At 45.4% G+C, this 14,608-nt stretch overlaps 1 protein-coding gene across 1 annotated transcript in view; it reads right to left on the reverse strand.

Moving 5' to 3' along the window:
* LOC139374711 (lipopolysaccharide-responsive and beige-like anchor protein) overlaps window positions 1–14,608 on the reverse strand; it is a 370,713-nt gene that overhangs the window by 333,615 nt on the left and 22,490 nt on the right. The gene's annotated exons all lie outside the window — the stretch shown is intronic.

Below are 14,608 nucleotides of genomic sequence, written 5' to 3' on the forward strand. Positions count from 1 at the left end.
ATGCCACTGAGCTTTTCCCCTCACACCTATTTATGTCCGTTTTTTTTAGGACATAAAACCCCTGGCACAGGTTCCTGGGCCACATCAACTGCATAACCAAATCCCTGGACCAAGCCGGACGGTGTTTTTCTAAACAGCTGCTCCTCTGTGGATCAGGCCTGCTGGACAACTAGATTAGAGGAATGGGTTGAGCTTTATTGCGCCTAGCTTCTATCATACTGCTGTTACCTATCCAATCCAGTTGTCTCAGATGTGTACAAGGATGTGAACAATGGAGCAGGCTGGGCTTCAATACAGAAAGATGCTCCACTCTCCTCTGCCCTATTTCACCTCAATGCTGTCATATTCTGTAAAGACAAGTGAACAAGGGCACAGCGTAGGGTAGTTATTCCTCCCTGAAATGAAACACATCCCGGATGATAAAACCCTGCCTGGCCCTGAGCAGAGTATGTGAGCGGAGCAGAGTATGTGAGCTGGGAAATCCCACTCATGGAGACCGCTCTGGCACTCCACATCCTTTCCAACCGCTCCCCTAAAAAACTCTCCTTGCTCACAGGAGAAATAAAAAACTGCTGCTTGAAAATCGCTCCATTCATAAAAATCACTTAATTTAGGGTACCCTTTTTCTCCCCAATTTCATGATATCCAATTGGTAGTTACAATCTTGTACCACCGCTGCAACTCCCCTACGGACTCGGGGGAGGCGAAGGTCGATAGCCATGACCCTGGCCAAGCCGCACTGCTTCTTGACACACCCGGAAGCCAGCCGCACCAATGTGTTGGAGGAAACACCGTCCAACTGCGACCGAAGACAGCTTGCAGGCGCCCGGCCCGCCACAAGGAGTCGCTAGAGCGCGATGGGACCAGGAAATCCCAGCCTGCTAAACCCTCTCCTAACCCAGATGATGCTGGGCCAATCGTGCGCCGCCTCATGGGTCTCCCAGTCACGGTTGGCTGTGACACAGCCTGGGATCGAACCCGGGGTCTGTAGTGGCAACTCAAACACTACAATGCAGAGCCTTAGACCGCAGCACCACTCGGGAGGCAATTCAAATCACAACTTAACCAAGACATCTATTTTTGTGACTACCTGGCACTACTGTATGGTTTTGAAGTATTGAAACCAAACCATTTCATTTGAATGAAAATAATTGAAATAAACAAGAAAAGGGTAAGAAAGACTGTAAATAGCGCTCATCATTTCAAATAGGCTACATGTCGTACAGGTAGTTTAAGAAAAATGAATTATTTAGGCTTTATTATTTATATTATTTCAAGGCTATAGCCTACAAAGAAATACATTTTGAAGCATTTGCAAGTACGACACACTAGCCTGGCAGGGACATTAAGCTCTCATTATTTAAACAACATGTTGTATTCAATCATTATAGTCTATACATTTCACATATATGCTGTGACTTACTGAAAATTAAACACAAATGAAAAGAAACATGCCTTATTAGGCTCCAATGCCTTTCATTCATTTTTAGAAACACGAGTTTGGCCAGAGTCTGTGGCTTCAGGCTCATGCGTTGGTGCCTGGAGAGCAGGCCAGCAACAGAGAACACCCTCTCCACGCTTGCAGAGCCACTGGGGATGCTAAACACACTCCGGGCCACTCTCGTCAGGCTGGCAGGATGCATAATTGCTGTTGTTGCTCCTGCTGTTGTTGTTTTCTGTAGGTAGGCCTTAACGATTTTAGGTAAAATAACCCTATCAAAACAGAAAGCTACTTGAAAGAGGTAATATGCCTGGCCTATTGGGCCATAATCAATGATGGCCTATTGTATAGATAACAGAACAAAACTTGAGAACTGATTTTTAGTTTGTAAATACTTTGCTACATGACACACCTCGTTCCTTCCTGTTAGTGTAGTAAGTAGCACGTAGTAAATACACCATCTTTTTTTCATTTTTGTAAGTCACCTTGATTTTTCACCTGTGTGTTTTATCAGATTCTTTATGAAAATATTTAGCGAAGTCCATGACAGTAGCTAAAATCAAGGAGCAAAAGCAGCACACAAGTAGACTACAGATGCATGCTGGGCAGGGCATACCCTGAGCTTGTGAAGTGAGCTCTACTGAAGCGAAATTGGAGCGGGCGAGAAGGCTGACGCTCCAGCTTTTGGGAAACTCGCTCTGCGCTCCAGTCAAATGGGGTACGATCCGCTCCTCCGCTCCTCCCTCACATACCCTGGTCCTGAGCGGTATACAGGCGGTAGTCGTCTTCTCTAGCCTCGTTCTGACCTCCATACTTCTCAAACACAATGCACCAGCAACACAACAGCAGAAGGGCTGGTTGGGTGAGAAGGTCATGGTAACAACTGGCGCTGGCAGACGTGACATCTTAGTCAGGATCAGCCTACAGCTATGATAACTTAGAGACATCATACAGAACTGTCATCTAGGATGTGATAAACCTCAGACTCTAGCTAATACTAAATTCATTTTTCCCCCGTTCCAATTCTATTAGTAGTAGTAGATTGCTTTCAAAGGTTTAGGCCTATATAACGCATAGTTTTGTGTTGTAAATCCAAGATTTGTAACGAGTACATTCAAAGAAAATAAATGTAGATATTTTATAGATCGCTATTCCCTTAGATTACTCCCTTAGGTGAGTTGTTTTGTCAGTTATGTGTTTCATGTTTGAAACCTGGCTTTTACTTTACCTTTCATGCATATTATTAATTTCATCTAGGTGCTGCCAGTGTGTTGTGTTTCTCAGCTGGTGTTTAAGCACACACACTACGTGCAAACATGTTTTGCCTCCAAAAACATGAATTGTATTATTTCCACGCCAGCAGGATGTCAACAAATTTATTATGCTACCTTTAGCATGGAGAAGGTTATCTACATGGAGGTTTGTGTGTGTGTGTGGGAGACCTATAGCTAAGGAAGGAATAACGTTCTGTGTGTCTGGAAATAAATTATACAAGCTATAAATGTCATGATTTGTCATTTATTTAATAGTGGCGATGACATTTTTATGATTGAACCCTGCCTAATAGAAAGTGATAAGGAAAATAACAACGGCACATGTCAAAAGTAATATTGTAAGATGGGGCTGCGCGGTGTTGAATCGACAAGAAGGGCCTGTCACTGGACGGAAAGCAAAGAGGGATAGCCACCATTTGCCACGAGACAGGCGGTGAGAAGACAATTTGATTGGGATGAAATTATATCCTCAAGCTGTGCTTGATGGGAACCTGTCCCATTAAAATGAGTCGAGCAGGATTAACAGAAGGAGGGGCTGAGGGAGAATCAGGGTAGTCCCCTGTCACCATGGACAACCAAGCCAGGAGATAAAAGCAATGGTATACAGACGGTGCCACCCCGACAAACACGCTCACGTCATACGTCCATGGATCCCACACTAACAAACACACACAAAACAAATACGACATTTAGATACAGCTGCTGATCCAATCCATGACTCCTCAGAGGTAGGACCTAAAGTGTGTGACTGTAGAGTGGTGGCAATGATGGTTAGGTGCCAAAACAAATCCTTGATTGAAATAAATTATATATATATATATATATATATATATATAAATAAATAAATAAATAAAGGCAAGCTATGTAAATGATTTGTTCATCAGAAAGTGATTGCTCCCTCTCTGGCCATTAGCCATTGGGCTCCCGAGTGGCGCAGCGGTCAGTGCTAGAGGCGTCACTAATGTCCCTGGTTCGATTCCAGGCTGTATCACAACTGGCCGTGATTGAGAGTCCCATAGGGCGGCGCACAATTGGCCCAGCGTCATCCGGGTTAGGCTGTCATTGAAAATAAGAATTTGTTCTTAACCGACTTGCCTAGTTAAATAAAGGTTAAATAAAATAAAGTGAAAAATAATAAATGAAATAAAAGCAGTGACATTCTTTCCCTCTTCCCTTCATTCCTCCCGTTGCAGTAGCTGATAAATCATACAGTCATTTGCATTTTGGGGGGCCCCCCCACCCAGTCGGGATTGTGTTAATGGATGTTTTCTACAGCACTCGCCACAGTAACAGGTGATTTACGAGCCTGACACTCTGGGCGAGTCAGACATCCATCAGAGTCAGGTGACAGGGGAGAGAGGATGGGAGAGGGGAGTCACATGAGGGCGAGGCCACAGTGGCAGCACTGGCCTAGAGGGAGGTCAGTGTGTGAGTACCAAAGAGCTGTTTTCACTCAGCCTGTGTGTGTGTGTGTGTGTGTGTGTGTGTGTGTGTGTGTGTGCATCACGGAGGGGTTTTTAAAAGGATGAAAGCTCGAAGGCTGAGATGAGTGTCTGATGGTTGAGACCGTCACGAGTGCCAGTGCATCGACATTAAAAGCAGCCGTGTGTGTCTGTACCAGTTGAGTTGTTAATGACGATGTAGTAAGGTTGATATTAAAGCTGAAATAGAGACAGTCAGAATGGAGTGATGGGACCCCCAAGAGGATGAATTTGGGTGAATAAGCAGGTCTAAGTACAAGAGAACATACTAACCCAACCTCAGCTTTCTCAGGAACTCAGGCTATCTGTATAGTACCATAGATATAATTTCTTCAAAAACAGGTCTGACAGCCAGAGATAGTAAAATATGTGTTTTAAACAGATAAGCTACTGATAAACCACATAATAGAAACTGCCTTCTGTGGGCAAGTACTACGATCACTGACCACAATTCCACTTCCTTACACTGAACACCACAGAAAAAGAAACGTCATTTTTGGCACAAATTCAGTTTAATTAAGCAACAAGCCCCGAGGGGGTGTGGTATATGGCCAATATACCACGGCTAAGGTATGTTGGTCATATATTACAACCCTCCAAGGGGCCTTATTGCTATTATACACTGGTTAACTAGAGCAGTAAAAATACATGTTTTATCATACCCATGGTATACGGTCTGATATACCACAGCTGTCAGCCAAATCAGCATTCAGGGCTTGAACCACCCAGTTTATAATTAATAGTATAACCCACTCGCCTAACTTTGAAGTTACGCAAATGATACCGTGCCCATTTTAGAACAAAAGTTCACTGCATTTATAAGTATTTCCTAATTAGCATTAATATCTCACTGGCCTTCATATTTGCCCTTCCAGATAAAGCCTTATCATCCCCCACTGCGACGGGAGAGAAATATCAGTAAAGAAAAAAATCTCAGCTATTTCTTTTTTATATTAGGACCTGCTTATACTTAGCAGGGTTTTAATAGGCTTAATTTATCATGTTTAATCGTCTTCTGGTGCCCGGAGTTTAATTGAGAAATGCCTACCTCATATCTCACTGCTGATATTTGAGATTAGAGCTTAGAATTATGGCAGTTTAGAATTAAAATGTGTTATAAATTAATCTATGGGATGTAGCTTTGATTTAGATCAAACTCGAAGTACTTTGACATTATTTGGATGTATGGATTGGAAAGAAACACATGAAAATCAGAGCAAGCAGCCCACAGCAGAACGGTCACTGAAATATTATTTTACAAACTGAGCCTGAAGCAACAGAAAACCTCAGACTGATGAAAGCACGACAATACAGTCTGCTGCACTTCCTCCTGTGTACCTTGCAACTCATCGTTGGAGTAGGAGCACATGGCCTAACATGTGGTTAGACACACAAAGAGCTCAGCGAATCTATTACCTCAATCAATGATGTAATCACCCAGAGTCAGACTATTGGCCGCATCCCAAATGGTACCCTATTCCCCATTTGTTCAGAAGTAGTGTACTTTGACTAGGGTGCCATTTGGGACACAAGCTATAACCTGCAGGAGGCAGGACCATGGGGGAGCCGCCCGCCACTTAGCAGTAAAACTCCACAAATATCACCTCCTTGCCTCCACTATGGAGGTCTGACTGAGCAGCGATGACAGCATAGAAAGACAAAACAGGGAAGAATCAATGGTTGAGGGCACACTGAAAAGAGTCGGAAAATCCAGGCCCTCCAATTTCAGTCCTCCAGCAGCCTAAGAGCTGAATAGTTCATAAAGTAGCCTAGTTTCTAGGGTAATTGATTTTAAACATTAAACATTTAATATGAAGTCAAATATTTCTGCTGACTCACTGTAGCAGTAAAAGGCGACCTGTTTTCTGTCAACTTGTCACTCAAAACAGCACACACACACGCCAACTTTTCATTGGTCTGTTCCAAAATACACAGACGTGGTCTCGACCTTTAGGTCTTTATTGAAGACTCACCTCTTAAGGGAGGTCCTATGATTGAGTGTAGTCTGGCGCATGGGTATGAAGGTGAACGGAAAGGCACTGGAGCGACGAACCGCCATTGCTGTCTCTGCCTGGCCGGTTCCCCTCTCTCCACCGGGATTCTCTGCCTCTAACTCTATTATGGGGGCTGAGTCACTGGCTTACTGGTGCTCTTCCATGCCATCCCTAGGAGGGGTGGGTCACTTGAGTGGGTTGAGTCACTGACGTGATCTTCCTGTCCGGGTTGGCACCCCCCCCCTCGGGTTCGTGCTGTGGGGGAGATCTTCGTGGGCTATACTCGGCCTTGTCTCAGGGTAGTAAGTTGGTGGTTGAAGATATCTCTCTATTGGTATGGGGGCTGTGCTTTGGCAAAGTGGGTGGGGTTATATCCTGCCTGTTTGGCCCTGTCCAGGGGTATCGTCGGACAGGGCCACAGTGTCTCCCGACCCCTCCTGTCTTAGCCTCCAGTATTTATGCTGCAATAGTTTTGTGTGTCAAGGGGCTCGGGTCAGTCTGTTATATCTGGTGTATTTATCCTGTCTTATCCGGTGTCCTGGGTTAATTTAAGTATGCTCGCTCTCTCCTTCTCTCAGAGGACCTGAGCCCTAGGACCATGCCTCAGGACTACCTGGCCTGATGACTCCTTGCTGTCCCCAGTCCACCTAGTCATACTGCTGCTCCAGTTTCAACTGTTCTGCCTGCGGCTATGGAACTCTGACCTGTACACCGGACGTGCTACCTTGTCCCAGACCTGCTGTTTTGGACTCTCTCTACACCGCAACTGCTGTCTCGAACTCTGGATGATTGGCTATGAAAAGCCAACTGACATTTACTCCTAAGGTGCTGACCTGTTGCACCCTCTACAACCACTGTGATTATTATTATTATCTGACCCTGCTGGTCATCTATGAACGCTTGAACATCTTGGCCATGTTCTGTTTTAATCTCCACTCGGAAAGCCAGAAGAGGACTGGCCACCACTCAGAGCCTGGCTCCTCTCTAGGTTTCTTCCTAGGTTCCGGCCTTTCTAGGGAGTTTTTCCTAGCCACCGTGCTTCTACATCTAGTTTGGTGTTTTAGGCTGGGTTTCTATACAGCACTTTCTTTGTGACATCGGCTGATGTAAAAAGGGCTTTATATTTCAATTTGATTGATTGATTGAAAATCCACACTAGCATAACACAAAAAAAAGAAGCAATGGGCATCAAAATGGATATTAGCCCCTCAAACTACACAGAAATGGTGAATCATAGGAGTGAGGGATTGTTCTAACCAGGGAGCCTGTGTATGAGGTGCTTTGAAGGTCATGTGGCCAGACCAGACAGGCAGGGAGACACAGCAGCAACAGCATTCCTCTCCCTCCATCCAACTGCTCTCTCGTCATCTCTCGTTCTCTATCCAAGTCTCTCCCTCTAACCATCGTCTTTGTTCCAGGAGTCACCAGATCCCCTTCTGCGTAACCTAGCCGCTTAGCCTGGCTGTTCAGTCCCGAGACCATTCTAAATTAATCATGGGTGAACACAAGCACAACAGCTGAGCAGAGCACAAACAACCTATCTCCATGGAACTTATGGAATTAGGTGGGGGAATTGTAGGGGTAATGGCAGTAGGAAAACACCAGGGCCATTATTCACAGTAGAAGAGCTGATCTAGGAACAGTTTTGCCTTTCAGATAAGTTTTGCCTTTCAGTTATTAGAAGTCGACCCTACACCACCAGAATTCCCAGTGAATAGAACAGGCCTAGTTAGGGCTAATGATTAGGGGGGACTGTGCCAGTGTGCAACCATCAGGTCTAGATAGAACCAGTGGAGATCACAGAGGGTAGTCAGAGGATAGAACCAGTGGAGATCACAGAGGGTAGTCAGAGGATAGAACCAGTGGAGATCACAGAGGGTAGTCAAAGTTCCTAGGGGCAGGAGAGGAGTACATGGGGATAAGATCAACAGCAGCCATGAATGAGGTCATGTGATGCAAGGAAACATCAGAGCCAGAAACAAATGATGGGCATTTTGTACCACAGGGGAAATGGCTCTCTTCAAATGACCTGTAGTAGACAGTGATGTGAAGCCAGGCTACTCATATACAGCACTACTGTTGCCTGTTCTTCTCCATCTGCCTGTGTGTGTGTGTGTGTGTGTGTGTGTGTGTGTGTGTGTGTGTGTGTGTGTGTGTGTGTGTGTGTGTGTGTTTGTTTTTAGTTGTGATTGTATTTATTATGGATCCCCATTAGTTCTTGCCAAGGCAGCAGCTACACTTCCTGGGGGTCCAGCAACATAAGACAGTTAAATACTGATTCAAATAAAACATGACTTCACATTACATCTTACCCAACACATTCAGTGTGTTCCCTCAGACCACCACCTCAACATCCATGTGCAGGTGTGTGTAGAGCGCGTGTCTTGTCACATCTATCTGTGTGTGTGTGTGTGTGTGTGTGTGTGTGGGGGGGGGGGTCTCTTCAGTCTGCGCTGTTCCATAAGGTGTATTTTACTTGTTTTAAATCTGATTCTACTGCTGCATCAGTTACCTGATGTGGAATAAAGTTCTATGTAGTCATGGCTCTATGTAGTACTGTGCACCTCCCATAGTCTGTTCTGGACTTGGGGATTGTGAAGAGACCTCTGGTGGTATGTCTTGTGGGGTATGCATGTGTGTCTGAGCTGGGTGCTTTCAACTTATCAGCATTTCTTACAAAAACAAGTAGTGAAGTCAATCTCTCCACTTTGAGCCGTGAGAGATTTACAATGTTATCTCTCTGTGTACATTTAAGGGCCAGCCGTCCTGCCCTGTTCTGAGCCAATTGTAATTTTCCCGAAGTCCCTCCTTGTGGCACCTGACCACACGACTAAACAGTAGTCCAGGTGCGACAAAACCTGTAGGACCTGCCTTGTTGACAGCATAGTTAAGAAGGTAGAAACTAGGGCCTGTAGGACCTGCCTTGTTGACAGCATAGTTAAGAAGGTAGAAACTAGGGCCTGTAGGACCTGCCTTGTTGACAGCATAGTTAAGAAGGTAGAAACTAGGGCCTGTAGGACCTGCATTGTTGACAGCATAGTTAAGAAGGTAGAAACTAGGGCCTGTAGGACCTGCATTGTTGACAGCATAGTTAAGAAGGTAGAAACTAGGGCCTGTAGGACCTGCATAGTTAAAAAGGCAGAACAACTCTTTATAATGGACTGAACGCTCCCCATCTTAGCTACTGTTGAATCAACATGTTTTGATCATGACAGTTTACAATCCAGGGTTACTCTAAGCAGTTTAGTCACCTCAACTTGCTCAATTTACACATTTGTTACAACATTTAGTTGAAGTTTAGGGTGTAGTGAATGATTTGTCCCAAATACAATGGTATGGCGTTTTTGAAATATTTAAGGACTAACTTATACCTTGCCACGCATTGTGTCTGTGCGTTTCCATTATCTCCATTATAAATGCTTATCTTCCTCTCCTAATGAAATCACGATTCATTCTACGGGTGGAATCCTTTGAATTAAAAGTCATTTGCCTGAATGAGGCACTGAGACAAAGGAATCAAAGCAGAGACAGAGGACAATGTGCCTACATCTCACACATGGTGTTAGCTGCTGTGGGTCGTAGAGGAACCGGCCTAAAGGGAGGACAGGACGTCTGACCGTGGCGGTTTCCCAGAAGGCACCACGGCAACCTATTTCCGTAGGACTTAAGCCAGCTGTCATGTTGTCTGACTTCATTGAAATTAAATGATTATTTGTCTCATGCTTCGTAGACAACAGGTGTAGACTAACAGTGAAATGCTTCCCAGCAACGCAGAGAGCAGAATTGGTCTGGAGCCCGTAAGACTGCAGCTATTCAGTGCAGCACCATCTCGTTCATTAAATTGCCATACACTTAGGAACAACTTCCTAATTCTGACTTGCGACCCCTTTTGCCCTCAGAACAGCCTCAAAATCGATGGGGCATGGACTCTACAGGGTGTCGATTATAATGCTTCCCACAGTTGTGTCAAGCTGTCTGGATGTCCTTTTGGTGGTGGACCATTCTTGATACACACGAGAAGCTGTTGAGCATGAAAAACCCAGCAGCGTTGCAGTTCTTGACACACTCAAACCCGGTGCACCTGGCACCTACTACCATACCCCGTTCAAAGGCACTATTTTGTCTTGCCCATTCACCCTCTGAACGGCACACATACACAATCCATGTCTCAATTGTCTCAAGGCTTAAAAATCCTTCTTTAACCCGTCTCCTCCCCATCTACATTCTACACTGATTGAAGTGGATTTAACAAGTGACATCAATAAGGGATCATAGCATTCACCTGGATTCACCTGGTCAGTCTGTCATGGAAAGAGCAGGTGTTCATAATGTTTTGTACACTCAGTGTAGACCCATACATTCACACTAAGCAGCCGTTGGAACGTGGTTTACTATTCAAGCTCAGCTGTAACAGAAATATGTAAATGTTTGGCTGAAGGGGTTTAAAGGGCATGTTTCCCCCTCTGTTCTGTCTCTACTGTGAACTTCAACGCAACACATTAGTCACAGCTGGTTTTGGAGACATTGTAGTTGGACTCAGAAATCCTGGCACTATCTGAAACTAGGTGAAGGATTACATGTGTCAAGGGCAATTCTTGCGTGACAGGCCCTAGCGTTTCAAAATGACCACAGACTGTCTTGCAGGATTCAATCCAAAATTATGCCTAGACCACCCTAAAAATAGTTTTTTTTACAGACATCCAGAATTGTGTTAATCTGTTCCTGCGGGTAAGTGGTGAAAATGTCAGAGTCATTTTCAAATATGTCATGTCCATGTTCCTGCTATGGGTCATAAACACATCCCACAGTAATCACTAGTCGGCTGAAGCAAGGAGGAAACGCTCGCTGCCTTTGTAGTTCATTTCAATTTCCATCAGCTCTTTTAATTGGATCGCTTTAACGAGGTTTCTGACCGTCGCTAGCTGCTGTTGAGCTATTCTACCACTGAGGGGTGTGACTTAGCTCACACATGAGTCTCTGACAGGCAATTAAAAGTCGTAGCTCGCTCCCTACAAGCCCACCTCCAAATCAAACATTCACCGCGGTGATGTCGGACATGGCGTCGCGAACAACGGACGCCACAGTCACATGTTGTGATGAGCGAGCCCTCACTTCTCCGCCCAGCGAGGACGCCTTGACATCAGCTGCTGAAACTGTTCAAACTAACAGATACCAAACCACCATCACCTAAAGAATCCCATGGGGGGGTGACAACTGCTTAGAGGAAATTAGCTTGTGATGAAGAAGACACTAACCGATGATACGGCTTCATCGAGAGATATAGAGAGAGCGAGAGAGAGAGATGGGATGAGGAGAGCGAGAGCGAGACGGGATGAGGAGAGCGAGACGGGAAAGGGAGAGCGAGACGGGAAAGGGAGAGCGAGACGGGATGAGGAGAGCGAGACGGGATGAGGAGAGCGAGACGGGATGAGGAGAGCGAGACGGGATGAGGAGAGCGAGACGGGATGAGGAGAGGGAGAGAGAGAGAGAGAGAGAGAGAGAGAGAGAGAGAGAGAGAGCGAGAGCGAGACAGGATGAGGAGAGCGAGAGAGAGCGAGAGACGGGATGAGGAGAGCGAGCGAGAGACACGATGGAGAGAGAGAGAGCGAGACAGGGAGAGTAGTAAGTTAAGGTAGAGAGGATATAAACTAGCCTGGAGGTCCTGCAGCCTTGTTTTCTACTGAGAGCCCCACACTGTCAGATTGATCAGGGTGATAGCTCAGCTTAACTGTCTTCACAGCCAATACACACACAATTCGTTTTCACATTAGTTTCATGACTCACTCCAACTCACTGAGAATGCCCTCCTCTCCAATGCAGCATAATGGCTTCCATGATCTCCCCAACCAACTATTAACAAGACGATGGCATCATAAGGGCGAGCCCTGCAGCTATGGACTGCTGTATTAAGAGAGGGAGGAGAGGAGGTGATGTGATAAATCACGCAGTAGCTGAGAGAAGCACGAGAGATGGTGAAGATGATACCAGTGTAAAAAGGCAAAAAGGCCAAGTATCAAATATTTCAGCAAGGACCACAGGGGTAAACCATTGTTCCTTCTCATAGTAAACAAGACTGAAAAAGGCAAGACCTCTTCAATTCACGAAGATAACAGAGAAACCAGCCCTTAAGGAGAAAAGTTTAAGGAAAACTTATCTTAAAAGTCCTGCTAGAACACTATTTTGAAGTCCTGAGGTTGACACCCCCTCTGCGTCAACGAGACTTCGAGCGAGATATCATCCTCTTTTCAAACAGAGGAAGATATTAGGAAAGAAATGTCAATTCCTCAGCTTGAGGTAGACTATGATGTGACAGTCCTACAGCTAATTATGACCTGATATAGGCCAATGTGAGGGTTTGAGCTGCAGAGTCACTGGTAGTAGTGATCTGATGTTCAGAGGCACATCCTCCCCCGACACCACGCTCGGAGAAAGAGGAAGACAAACAGATGGGATTGAGCAGGGAGGGAGAGAGAGAAAGGCGGGTGGGGGGGTGGGGGGGCTTCCTTAAAGTTGTGAGTAAGAACAATTCTAAATGTGCTCACACAGGACCAGAGCTGACATTGCAGATCAGAGGGAATGGGGATTGGAGAACCACACATATTTGGGGGGGAAACAGACATGAGAGTGCTTGACGTTTACAATGTATACCATTGCACTTCCAATACTGCCTAGTTACAGAGACATGCACAGCATCAAATGTATTCTGTTAGTAATATCCTTTATCAAACACATCCAGCATCTTAATGTGTTCAACATGTTCCTTTAAGTTCAGGCAAAATATATTTTCAGTGAGTTCTGTTATTGCACAAATAGTGATTAATGACCAACTTGCAGAAATTACACTTCTACACGGTTGGAGAGAGAAAAAGAAAGAAAACGGTCTTTAATCAAAAACGCATTATTAAATCAATGAATTCTAAATAAAAAGGAGCGATGATCGGACCCCATTCTAACTCATTAACATTTAGTTCCACAACCGTGCCTTTTTCATGCTATTAGTGACACACACACACACACACACACATGAAATGAGCAGCGGGGGCCATAGCTGATCTAATATGATCTAGTACAGCAGTTGTGGATTAAAACGATGGCTTCCAGACGTTTTGTTCACGGTGGGGTGTTCTGTCGCTAGATGAGGAGTGTGTGTACGTGTGTGTACGTACTTGTGCGTGTGTGTGTCTCCATCCCGCTGCAATTACGCTTAATGAATGCTTCCCCATTACGGTCCTCTCCATTAGAGAGCACACAGGGCTGGCATTCCATCAGAACAATTAACACCTACAGGCTCATTACATCATAGTATATTCATATCACCGTCTACTCAATCACACTGTTCTCCAGGGCTAAATGTACAGCGAAGTAACTACTTGCTTAAAAACACTCACTTCATCTATCTAGGCCACTAGGACTGGAACACACTCCGCTAGGCATCCAAGAGTCAACATATCATGTTGGTTGTCGTGGTAATAGAAGACAGAGTAAGGCAACAGGGAGCAAAACATTTCTAGACTGTAGGCTTCGACAAATACGTCTGTGACTGGTTGTACATGGCATTATCCTCCATGCTGCGGTGTTATCGTCACCATAACAGCCAGGCTGGCTGGCTCGCTGTCTTAGCTGTGAAACAGACCTCACGTTGATGTTCCACTTCAGTTCCTTTTAGTTGATATGTTCCATGCACAGAGGGCTGCTTTCAGACTGTACTGTTCTGTGTAGGTTTGTTGATGTTACAGCCAGGTCGCATGAGGTCCACAGGGAGTTATTGAGCCAGCCTGGCCTGGCCAAGCCAGCCAGCCCGCCCAAGCCAGCCAGCGAGCCAGCCATCCAACCAGCCAGCCAGCCCAAGCCAGCGAGCCAGCCAGCCAACACATTAATAAACTCACTACTGCACATCTGCGGCTAGAAAACACTTTAGCCTGCCTCCCTCCCTCCCTCCCTCCCCACCCCCACCCCCTCCAGGAGCAGAAGAAAAACTACCAGGAGTTGTAATCACACAGGAGGAGGAGGTGGGGTCGGTCGGCCAGCTGCACAGGGCCTTATCCAGTCCACTGTAATGTATGATCAGCTCTACACTGACTGTAGTGCACCATATATAGCAAGAATCAACAGGCACCATATATAGCAAGAAACCTGGTCTCAAAACTGTACAAAATATTGTTTGGTACGTTTAGATTTATCTCACACTGTAAAGCAGATAACCACACATCCTGGAAGTCTTTCTATTGGGTTAGCCTTTGAGGTAAAAAAACTGTGCATTTCCTTCTCTTATGAGATTTGTAAACTTCACCATGTGATTTATAGGTTGCAATCTAGCCTGGTCCCATTTGTGCTGTCTTGACAGGTGGCAAGACAGACAGGACAAACAGACCAGGGACCAGGCTATAGGCCTAAAACAAGGTAGCAGCTCAAACAGTT

The sequence above is a fragment of the Oncorhynchus clarkii genome, chromosome 19 (assembly GCF_045791955.1).
Source record: "Oncorhynchus clarkii lewisi isolate Uvic-CL-2024 chromosome 19, UVic_Ocla_1.0, whole genome shotgun sequence".
Classification (NCBI taxonomy): Eukaryota; Metazoa; Chordata; class Actinopteri; order Salmoniformes; family Salmonidae; genus Oncorhynchus; species Oncorhynchus clarkii.